Genomic DNA, 12,882 nt, shown 5'->3' on the forward strand with positions numbered 1-12,882 from the left:
AAAATACTTGGAGTTTGTGACCACATAGGAAAATTAAGCTGGGTTTTATAAAAATACTCAAGGATAAGATTCTCAGTGTGAGAGTTAATTCATTACCTACCGTTATGTGTGTTAAATTGCAATTATTTTTCTGCCTTCATTTACCCTGCTGCATTTATCAGCACGGATCTCCATCTGCTATTTCACCACGCAGCCCTTGTGAGCACCTTCTGCATCTTTGTGTCATTACCCTTGCCTCCATTATCCTCAGTAACTTAGCAAACTGTGTCACTTCACTGCTCATTCTCTTTTTCAAATTGCTGATGAATATATCCCCCTGGGACTTCATGGTGATTTTCTTCCAGTAAGAAAACTGACCATTAACTCCCACTCTCCATTCTGTAAGGTGCTGCTGTGCATGGTAAGTGTGCAGAGTGGGAGGCTTCTTTAGCTACTTACACTTTTTAAAAATTATTGCATCTAATTTATAATTATGTCTAATACATAAACGATATTTTAATGATATAAATATATTCCTGAGAAGATACTCGGCAATTATGCTTTTAAAATCAACTTCTCTTTTGCATTTTATTGGAAGTATTTTAGATTTGCCCTCTGCCAAACCTTGACATTTTTGGTCTGCTTCTATTTTTCATGTATGTGAATCACTTGCTTTTCAATATCAAACTGTCAGAGACTTGTATATTTTGAAAAGAAGCCAAGTTTCAGTATCATTATATTTACACATTCACCCCGAGGCATAATTGTTCTAATATACAGTTTTCATCCTGCAATTTAAAGGAAAGTTAGTGTGTCTTTCTGCCTTCCAGTAACTGTCACAGGATTTTCAGTATGCATTGGATAACACAAGACCTTTCCTGTTCCCATGGAAATCAATAGTAACACTTCATACCCATTAAACTCTATCAGAGATAAAAAAAAAATGGAATCTAAATAATTAGGACCCATTTTTGTTTGATTGTTGGCTCATTTGGAATCAGAACTGTTAGTCAGGGATGTGGAGGATGAGCTAAAATTTTCAGACAACAAAATAAATGTGAAATGATGGGGTGGGACCCATCCTACACCCACCCCCTCAGCAGGCAGATGTGCCACGCTGTGCTGGGGAACCCCAAAAAGGGAAAAAAGGGACTCCCAGCACAAGACACCTGCGCTTGCAGATGTGCTGGATGAGAAGTTCACTGAATCCAGGCAGCAGAGACCTGAGCAAAGGTAAATTCTAGTTTTTTTTCCAGTCTCCTAGCTCATCTGAGCACTGTGACACCTATTTCAAAGTGTGATGCTTCCATGAGGGCCAAAGGAGCATTCCAGGATAGAGAGTAAAAGTAATGGAAATTCCCCATCCATGTACCTGTTCTTCAGGTTTCTGCATCAGGGAGGGGTGCCTCAGAAATTCTTCTCTTAGGAGAGATTTAAGGCAGCTTCAATCCACTTCTCTGAAACAGTGAAGCCAAATAGCTGGCATTTTAGGTGTACTGTCATCATCTTTTGGTGGGCAAAATAAATTATGTTTAGTTGAAGTAAAATTTGGGAAAAAAAAAAGAAAAGTGTTTTCCATAAAAATCCCCCAGTTTTGAAAGATTTACAAGAGCTAGAGCATCACATACTGGATTAATCATAGACTGCTGTAACTACAAGTTACTATTTTCAAAAAGTGAAGAATTTGCCAGATTTACCAAAATCTGAAAGATACAGAAAGTTCAGAATCAACCCAGAAGCAATATGGCACAGTAAAAGGGTAGAAAGTAACATAAAAATACAATAAGACTCAATAAATTAAATTTATTTACCTCTCAGAGGAATATATATATATACAAATATTGGTCACATACAGTGTATTCAGGAACTTGAGATGCAACCCTCACAGCAAGTGCCTTAGGATCACTGCAAGGTTTTCTTGAAAATGTTTTTTGACTCCAATGAAGGTACTTTTAAGCTTTGTAGAAACACACAGCTACTCTGCCTTCTTGCTGTGAGTCAGAGAGGCAGCTCTAAGTAATGAATTGTAACTGCACCCCATGTGGCTGCACCACTCAACTCTTGCCATCTTCAATATGTCTTTAGCTGATTTCAAATGAACTAGTGTAAGTATAATTTCTAAAATGATGAATATCCAGTTATTTCTCTAGCTACCCATTTCTTTATTTTGTATATATTTTTAAGAACTGAAACATAAGACACATTGTCTAAAAATAAAATACATGTTATGCACCTGCTATGCACATGAAGTAAAAATCAAATACTTTTTTTTTACTGCATATATAGTGCAATTTTTTTTCTGACTTAATGAGTATCCAAAAAGAACAGAAGCAAGCAGGAAGGCACTGACTTTCCACTCCACCTGACCCCAAACATAATTTTAAAACACCAGTCTCAATTCTTGCAGACATCATTTATCCTCAACTGTAACCCCATATTCAGTTTTAATATTACTTGTGATTACAGTGTCCTTAACAAAAGGTAGATAAAGTAAAATTTCCTTGTAAATCTCTGAAGCAGCATAAAATACTTTGCACTGAAAATTGGTATATAGGTTGGCATATAATTGGTATCAATTTAATTCTTCATAAAGCTCACTGTGACTTGCAGAATTTCAGATTTGTGGTTCTCCTTATGTTCTAGCCGTGCTTGGGATCCATAAAACTCTCAGATTTAGAAACTAGTGCTTCTGTAGAAGATGTCATCAGAAACTTTATTGTGAATGTTGCCAAAACGTGAATAAAAGCCTCTAAATGTAAAATAATGACCTGGATATCCTGAAGGCATCATTGTATGGACATTGTAGGGCCTCTACAAATCCTGCAAAGCCTACAGAGCTAATTAAAAATTCTGTTCAATGGAAAAAAAAAAAAAAAAGCATGACAGAAATAAGTACCCATGAACAACCATTTCATTATTACATTGCTCCATGAACTGGAAAACTCTTATTAATTAAAATATTCCAAGACCACATCCCTACCTGACTAGCTCATTTTTTTTTTACCTGTCTTGCTCTCCAATTTTTCATCCCTTAGCTTTTTTCACAGGAAACCATTGATCCTGCAAGCTGTAACTTTTCCATTATTGAGCCTTAAAAAAAAAAAAAAAATCTGTATTTTACAAGTCTGCTTTTGTACTGAACAGGTCTAAAATAGGAGAACAAGTTATTAAAATAAGCATAATTGTATAAACAAAATGTTCTGCCTGTTCTTTAGAATGTATTACACCCATGAAACGACTAAAGGAAAAGAAAAGAGCACATTCTTAGCCCAACTTTTACCTTGCCTAGTTATCATAATATTTTTACAGTTGTAGAAGACAACTATAAAGAAGCAAAATAATTTAAATAGCGATTACTACCCCGATACATTTCACAGATCTTCACTATCTTCTCAGTTGTCAAGTACATGGACCTATTTTGGTGCTCTGCTTTCAGTATTTGTTTTGATTTCTTTTCAACAAAATCGCTGTGAAAACAGATCTGTTCAAAAAGCTTGCAATACCATATGGAAATGCATTTTTAAGAAACCATACTTTTTTTAATAGGGGAGCCAAAATATCCGAAAGTCTGCTTGTATATGGCTATAAGGAAAAGCAAATGATAAAGCTACTGAGATGTAATTAATTTATATAAATATATCATTGTATGATAGGCCACAGTATTTCTAGTAGCCAGAGAATAATTTCATTCTTCTGAGCTGATCAGTACCCCTTAAACAAAGCCTGTTACAAGGATCAAACCATAAGATAATCTCTTGAACTATAAGGTGTTTATAAGGGATAAGACATGTTGCAGTGGGTTGAATACAGCTTTTCAGATCCTGTGACTTTTGCCAAACTCTTTCCTGTAGTACCACTACTGCTGTAAAACAGGAGAAGCAGTAGGTATAAAGGAAAAATAGTGCAAGGTAAAATTTAGAGGGTTTTTTGCATCTGTAGTTTTTTTCAATAATTCTGTTGATATGGTTCAAACCAAATCTACAGATGATCACATGAGATAATTCTGATTGTCAAGAGCTTTATATTCAATAGATGAGGCAGACATCCTCTATTTGATATTTCATCAGCTTCTTAGCCTGAGTGCAAAGAGGTAAATTCAATTCCAGAACACTTCCCAGGAAAGCTTTGTATTTTCTTTATCTTCCTTTCATTATTTTTATTTTAAACTAAGGTAAAGTTTGTATGCATCGAACTTAGACATGTGAAGTTTTAGTACAGCAAACATAAAAGAAGTGCCTTTCAGTTTTGTTTCTCTTTTTCTAGGTAAAAGTAGATAAATGTCAAGAAAAGTCTTTAATTTTATATTCTAAAAAAGAATGATTTATGGGGAAGACAAAGCAAATTACTTACCTGTATTGGAGATTTTTGAAGGTAGTTCCTTGATTCTCTAAAGGTAACACTGAAAAATCTCTGATTATTCACCAATTTGTACTACAAAGTTAGGAAGCAGAAACTCCATTATTATTCTATTCTATTAAGAAGAAGAAAGAAGAAGAAGGAGAAAAAGGAAGAAGGAAAAAGAAGGAAGAAGGAAGAAGAAGGGAGAAGGAAGAAGAAAGAAGAAGGAAGAAGGAAGAAGAAGGAAGAAGAAGGAAGAAGGAAGAAGGAGAAGAAGAAGAAAAGAAGAAGAAAAGAAGAAGAAGAAGAAGAAGAAGAAGAAGAAGAAGAAGAAGAAGAAGAAGAAGAAGAAGAAGAAGCAAAGACCATGAAGAGCATTAATCTTCAGAAACATGGAGAAAAAATGAAAAATATTCGCCTTTACCTCACCTATCTAAACCGCCCAGAACTTTCAAATGAGAGAGAAAAGACAGGTAAAAGCTGCCCCTTCTGGAAGAAACCCTGCCACAATCACAGAAGCAGAGTTTTTATCAGCTTGGTGTCATTCCTCTGGATTCTTTGTCCCTTTGGTTCAGAGCACACCAACCCAGAGGTAAGGATCACGAATCCATAATGCAGAAATTGAAATGCCATTTAAGAGCCCACAGCTGGAAGAGGTTAAAAGCAGAGGCGACAGAGAAAATGCACTGAAAGCAAAGTCTCACTGTTTCTAATTTATTGAGCACTGAATTATTATTTGAACATAAAAGAAATTACTTTTAAACATTAACTAAGACAGTTTACACAAAAGTTAAAAGAAAGCTATTTTCTGTGAGGTCTGATGAAGTTTGTACCATAAAGAACTTGGTAGAGTTTTAAGTTCTGGGCATGTATGGAAACTGAATTAAAGAAACAAAATCCATAATTTTTGCAGCAAAAAATTCTACAGAAAAGCTTTAAGGGATCACTTGTTAGATAAAATGGCTCTGTAAAACTGTCTCATATACATGATCTTTCTTAACTCATACTTTTCTATCTTTCATGTGCCCAACAAAATGTCTCTGAGTGTCTGCTTGAATAGTCCATTATTTTAATTGATTATCATTGACGGCTAAAAAGAAGGTAAAATGATTGCACATCTCAAGAGAACATGCTCTATATTTGTTTAGATCTGTAGAATAAGCTTGTCCAAAAAGGAACTGTTAAAAAGTCTACTAAAACCATAAGATCAGCTCCTCAAAGTGATAGTTAAATCAATAACGTGTGCAACCTATTATTCTGATTGACATAAGCCTTGAGTAGTCTGTCAGCAGAAGGTTATGCTATGAAACATAATTAAAGAAACATAAAATTGATTACATATCTCAGTCTTGAAACTGGAAAGGATTTCTGATTATTTTTCAGCTATTGAAGTGTTTCTCTTCTGTTTTCACCAAATCAGAAGAAAAATCTCTTTTGCAATTTTAACATGTAACTCCAAAATTTGCTTTTATAATAAGAATGTACTTTTGCACCCTAACAAGTGGTTATGAATAGATAACTGATATTCTTTGAAAATACCAGTTTGAAATGTATGGTAATGAAATTCAGATGAATACTTCCTAATACATTCTCTGCTTAAATTTCTGTATCTCTCTAAGAGCACTACATGTAAATTAAAACTGTAGAATAAGAGTAATTTCTGAACTTATTTAAGACAGGTTTACTCTGAAGTTTTCAGGACAACAAGAACAAGGCATGTATCTTACTTTCATGTAAATCTCTGGGATGATTTGGATTTTAATGGGTCCTGAATAAGGGAGAATCCCTACAGTGTTACATCTGACAAAGCTTTTATATGGAGCCATGTAAGATATCATTGTGCAAAGCCTATTTATTTTTCTTTTGGTAGAAAAGAAAGTAATTTTATTGGTCTTTATGCAGACATCAGGGTAAGATGATCAGAGATCTGGTTTCAGATGTGTGTCTGAAGATACTTTAAATAGGTCAGTTAACTGTTGTATAGATCATTTTGCCATTTTGTAAAATCAGAATAATACAAGAGATAAAAACCTAATAATGCATTAAGATATTATTTATATTATCAGCACAGTTTTTTTATTTGCAAGCCTTCTTATATAATATGCCTCAGTTACACTGAAGTTGTGTGGCCACTGTCACAGAACAATGATTAATCTATGGCTATAATGAAAAAACTACCTGGATCTAATTCTCTTTTTATTATACATTTTTATAATAGTGTAACTTCAAAGCTTTCAGGACAAAGACATTGTATTCACATACCCTGACAGGAGAATAGAATTTGTTGTATATCATTCCCACCCAGTGCTACTTCTCTGCCTGATTTTTTTGGTGGTAGAAGTTATAAATTGATGAGAAAGCAATCATTATTCAGCATCATAATTAAAATCCATCTTTGCATAGGACACTTGTCTAATTTAATCATTTTGAAATCCATTTGAAACTGCCCTTTTTTTCACTAAATGAAGAGAATGGCATTTCCATGAGCTGCATTAGTTCTATAATTTCAATTGCATCCGACTGGTTAATAGTACACATTGTGCAGGAAAGGGGAGGGAAGCAGAGGTAACAAATGATTCCTAAATTCTCATCTGCCTTCACTGATAGCCAAAGGTAGCAGCTGAAGAAAAAGAAGCATTGTGCACAAATTCTGTCAGACATGCAGGCAGTCAGACTATGAATTTCAGCACTATCAAGTCTTCATGTTTCAATCAGTTTTGACATCTCTTGGCATTTCTCTGCAAATTCTGCTTTCTATAAATAATTCCTTTATTTAGGTGTTCTTTCTAGTTCACTTTTGAGTATATAGAAGTGCATCTTACATCTTACTGTGCTTATTCTTTGTCTTTGCTTTGGCAACCTAGATAAAATAGAATTAAAACTTATTTTGCATTAAAATGGTCTAGGACATTTGTATTATGGAACATGTACCGCATTTTTAATACAATTTGGCATTCTTATACCAAAATCTTGGAGAAATTACCAGCATTACTCTTCTTTTTTTGAGATAGTCTTGAGTTTCCTTATGATTTAAGGGTCATGTGCTATAAGCACATCATTACAGAATCATGGAAAAACTCTGAAGATTGGAACATGGACAGTGTGTGGGAAAACCTTCACAACTTTGCTGAGAAAAGCACAGAAAGTTCTGAATGTCAGAAATTGGCTTCCTGTGAACCTTGCACACAATCTACCATGTCTAGTTTAGCTGAGACAAGGCCTCTAAGAGCTCATTCGAAGACCTCAACTGAAATATCCCCAACAGTTGTTACAGTAATCAATAAACATATTCTGGTTTTGGTCTGAAACTCCTTCAACTTTCTATCTCTAAAATTGCTCGTGAGTGATAGTTGAAAAATTAGCAAAAACCTTTAGTAGGTACTAGAAGAGTGTTCTTCTTCACATTTCTTTACTTTCCTGCTGAAAAGCAGATATTTTGAACTTCAAGTCATTCCTGCAGTTCCTTCTTGAATTCATTTTAAAAATGCAATGAGACCTGACTCAACTCAATTGATAATGCTTTTAAGAGTATTGCATACAGTAGAATAGTACATATATCCTTTATTCCATATTCTTCTGAGGATCCATTCAGGACTCCTGTCTTACAACTTTAAACAAGGAGCCTGGTTTAAACCAATGTTGCTCCAAGTCTCCTCAGTAAGTGCAGCTTGTATTCTTCTTTCAAGAGAAATATTGATCCATATACACGTAACAACTCATTGGAAATGCAGAAAATGTGATGACCTAGACAATTCTCTAAAAGCACCTGTATCATCAATTTACCTCCATTTTACTCTGTAAAATTCAGTATATTTTTTTTAATGCTGTGGCCCAGAGTAAGCCTGCCAGGCCAGTACAGCCAAATGCTGTTTTCATTTAGAACAGTAGCGATTTGGCCTGTGACTTCAGTTAATAGATATATTGGTATTGCCACGGAGTGGGCCAAAACCAGATAACTGCAGTAGCTGTTAGAAATTCTCCCAGCAGATGACTTCTTGTCTACAATTACTTTTTAAGATCTATCAATCTACATTGAAGAGAGCTGTTATTTAGCATAGTCAGAAGGGAAAATGAAATGAAGCTGTAAAACATATGTCCTTGTGGTCCACAACAATAGGGACTGCGAGCCATTCTACTTAAGTTAGACTGTGAATCAGAGCTGGGAAAAAATGCTAATACACAGTCTTCAACATGAAGCTAGAAGCTGTAGTTTCTATGTTTATTTTCAACTATTTCAAACAATTATTTTCAGCTATTATTCAACTATTGATCTCTTGCCTATTTATGGAGCAAGGACCATGAGACTGCAGAAATGTTTCTCAAGTTGCCAGATCATTGTCAACAGAATTAGCAGAAAAAGATCTTTTCCTTATTGTAACAAAAGGATAAAGAAATAAAATGCCAAAAGCTTTTTTTGCTTTTTTTTTCAGACACCCCCCGTGTCTGAAATTCTTTCAGCCACTTCAATTTGGAAACCTTTTCTTCCCCATCTATTTACCTCTGTAGATTATTCACTGCTGGCAATTAGCAACCAGAAGAAATCCTGCTGAGGAGAGCAAGTTAAAAGGAGACTTAAGAATGACTATGCCTGGGAAACAAGCAGACAATCTGGAGCAGCAGACTTCCAAATTTCAAATACACCCAAAGAAGAGATGAACAGCCAGAACAACCTCTCTTCTTAATTCCTTTTATCTGGGTCTCCAATCTGCTCACAACAGTGTTTAGTCCAAAACTCAGTCCACTTCAGTGGGCTTGGAAAGGAAATTACTGATACCAGCCTTCATTCTACCCCCAAAAAAAGAACAATTTAGATAATGGCTGGCTACATCTGGATAATAACCAAATATCTCTTTTCACATCCAAACCATTTCAGTCTGGCATCTTCCAGGGAGCCCTGGTGTCTACAGGATGAAAACAGTAGGAAGGCTTTTCCTGCTGCCCAGCTTTCATCTGCAACTGGAAGAAACTGAAAAAAAAGAATATTCAGTGATTTCAGTAAATAAGAATAGATGGTCTTTTGTACCATGTTTATGAGAAGGAAAATAACCTTACCTCTGTGGATTACCTTGGGATCTTTTCTTAAGGTTATAAAATCTGCATAAGCACAGGGCACTGGAGAAAAAACATTCCCCAAGTGCATCTCTATTACAGCTGTTATTGCATAAAATGTATTTTTGAACTTTCAAAGATCTTCTTAGTGTCCCTATTTATGAAGCCTGCATGATATTTTAACAGACTGAATAAGCAACAAAGACTTTAGGTAAATTATTTTGAAAATATTGCCAGAACGTTGTTAAATAAAAGATGGCTTTTCAAACAGAATGTAAAATGTCACATAAAATATTATCATTAAATAACTGGTTTTTGAGGGGAAAAAAGCTAAAGATGCAAAAGTCTCTTTAGGAATATTCACTTCTCACAAACAAAATCTGAAAATACAGAAAATATTTCAAAACCCAATTAATTTCACAGCTTCCAACATCAAAAAACTGAACACACTACTTCAGGTTGCCTGATTCTTTTTGGTTTAATTCTAAACTACCACAGCATAACAAGTCCTATGAAGCATTATGCATACAGAAAAATGAGATAAGAAGGTTTGTTTTTTGTTGCATTTTTTTTAATAAACTAAGCAAAAATGATCCAAATGACACAGGAACTTCCTCTCTAGCTGCTCCAGCAGGCTGGCCTCAATCTCTGAAGTTGTGATTTTGCACTCATGATCCTTTGAACAGTTTCTTGCCTCCCAAAATGCTGAATTCTCTAGCCCAACCAAATTAAGAGACAATCAGAGTGAGACCATACAGTCGTCGTGTTTAACTCTCATGCACCTTGGAGTGAATTCTTAACAGGATTTTTAATAACTTGAACATTTCATAAGGGCCACAAGAATGGTTCCTAATTAGAAATATTTAAAGTTGGTCTTGAATTGCTATATTTGATGTCTGATCTGAATTTTCATCTTTTTTGTAGTTAATTCCATCCAGGCCTTTTATTTTGGAATATTCTTCACAATTCGTTTAGGTAAGGGTGCATAACTGAGAAAGAGGACAGGTTTAGAGTAGATATTAGTAAGAAATTCTTCACTGTGAGGGTGATAAGACATTGGCACAGGTTGCCTAGAGGAGCTGTGGATGCCCCTTCCCTGGAAGTGTTCAAGGCCAAGTTGGATGGAGCCCTGAGAAACCTGATCTAGTGGAAGGTGTCCCTGCCCATGGCATGCCCATTTGGGTCCCTTCCAACCCAAACCACTCTGACTATGGTTTTCTGCCTTTGCAAAAGTCTTTCAAGGATGGTTTGGATAGGTCAGGCATGAATAAAAAGCTTTTTCTTAGCTGTCCATTTCCGGTGAAAATTATAAGTTGCAGGCAGGCACAAAGATCAACATCTTCAGGAGCTGTAGATGTGCCATCAGAAAGCCAATTTACATACAGATAGGCAAATCCAGTTATTATTTAAATTAATGCTTCAGAGGTATGTGTGTAGTAGAGGGGATGCAGATAATTTTCTAAGCAATTGACCTATTTTTGAGTTGAATATCCAGAAGAGAGTGTCCATGTATAGTATAACCTGGACACCTCCCCCCAGCATTAGCTACTCCAATAATAGATCAGTGAGTTTTGCAGCCTTTGCCACTTCAGTAATGAGCACAAAATTCTGACTGCAGGTGATGTAATTGTGGGACATCAGGTCAGCCAGTCTTCATATTAATCCTTTGCTCCTTATTTCAGCTAAGAGCAATGAAACCGAGAACACATGTCAAAGATTGAGATAATTTGTTCCCAAACCACTTTCTTAACATTTTCATGCCTTTATGCAGCATTTCATCTGGGTTTCCATCATTCCTTTTGGCCTTTTAGGAATGACAGATCGATAGAGATACATGCTCTCAGATCACTGTATTATAAGGTTACAAATAATAGTACAGTAAAGTTGATTTTGTAATTGAAGCATGCCTAAATGTTTAAATTATAAGCCAAACTACACTAGTTTAAGCCTGCAGTAAGGAGACCATGCTGCTTTCATTTCCTTTCAGATATCAGGCAGAGGTTTTCTTTAGGATCTAATTGCTTGGAAAGTTCAAGTGGTCAGAAGCATCTTTTCTTTAGAGAGAAAAAATATTAACTACCTCAATTAAATCAAAACTTCTAAGCTCGCACAGAATTCTCTGTAATCATTTTCATGACACCTAGATTTTTTGCTTGTACTAGAGAGAATCTAATTTTGCACAGTAAGTGTTTCAAAGGACTATTTGCCATGCATGGGGTAAATGACTTGCACTTTTTGCTTTGTTCATTCATCTGATGCTGACAGAAACTACCACTGGAGGGGGAATTGCATGTTCAACATGAACCTACTCCTAGGTTCTGTAGTTTCTCCTGAAAGGGCTGGTGACAATCAGAAATTAGGCTCATATTTACTTTTTGCTTTATTCATGCCAAATGCAGAGGTTGAAGCAGTCAGGGAATATGATATTAAAAGTCAAATTACAATAAAAACTACAACCATTGATTCTTTATAGCAATCAAAAATTAAAAGTAAATAACAAAAAACACCCATCGGGATCTTTGATTTGGTAATGTCCTAAAATATGTACAGAGGTTTATGCAAAATAATAAATCCACTGAAACTGAAGATAAAGTAAAATTAGACTTATGCTTGATAGCTTTAAACTGAGTTGTAGATCAAAACATAAAGATATATTTCCCCAAAAAGATACATGCCCAGCTTTAATTGCACATAAATATTAATGTGTATATATATATACATATAGATATATACACATACATACATACATATATATATATACACATACATACATACATACATATATATATATATATATCTGTGTTTCTGTAAAATTAAATATTTTGATAGATAACAGTTCTGGTTTTTGTGCATACCTTACTAGAGAAATCCAAATTACTTTATCTTTATTCATTACAGTAAGACAAGTAAAATATCTCAAATGTTTCCCTCTTGTCAGCACTTTCCAAGGGTTTTTCTTTCTGTCATCTTTTCTTTCCTTGCAATGATAAAGTTCCTCTTGCATTAAAAGCAACTCATCGCTGGAAATTTAAAATGCAATCTTATGAAGCCCCACAGAAAAAAGCACTTCCTTTAATTAAAGCTGTACCCCATTGCTGATTTTTTTTAATTGACAAAAATGTAGATTTATTTATTTAATAAGACATTGAGAGACATTTTTTTTTTCCTATTTTTTTCCTCTGGGAAGTGTTTTATTGTTTGCTTCCTTTCTCTTGCCTGCTTGCTGTGTAATTTAAGACTGATGCCTCCCTCTGGGAAACAAAACTTGATCAGAGAACAGCCTGCACTGTCACCTAAACAAATTATGTTTTAGTCACTGCTGATGTTGGCTCTGTCATAATGGAAATGTATAATTAATGTGTTTGCTTTCACTGCTTTGGAAAGACAGCTCCCTGAAACTGGTTCAAGAGAGGGAATTTTAGGACTGCACCCTTTCCTCTTTCTAACCATTAACACAATGGATCCCTACCACTGCCTCTAGAAATGGATGATCAGGTCCCTAATCTCTACAGTTAT

At 35.0% G+C, this 12,882-nt stretch overlaps 1 long non-coding RNA gene across 2 annotated transcripts in view; it reads right to left on the reverse strand.

Annotated features, from left to right (window-relative positions):
* Positions 1 to 4,634: 4,634 nt before the first annotated feature.
* The window catches only part of LOC140684024 (uncharacterized), a 72,642-nt gene continuing 64,394 nt past the window's right edge, over positions 4,635 to 12,882 (reverse strand). For both annotated transcript variants that reach the window (XR_012055857.1, XR_012055858.1), the window contains exon 4: positions 4,635 to 9,283. This is a non-coding gene — a long non-coding RNA (uncharacterized lncRNA). The remainder of the gene's footprint in view (positions 9,284 to 12,882) is intronic.

The sequence above is a fragment of the Taeniopygia guttata genome, chromosome 4 (genome assembly GCF_048771995.1).
Source record: "Taeniopygia guttata chromosome 4, bTaeGut7.mat, whole genome shotgun sequence".
Taxonomy (NCBI): domain Eukaryota; kingdom Metazoa; phylum Chordata; class Aves; order Passeriformes; family Estrildidae; genus Taeniopygia; species Taeniopygia guttata.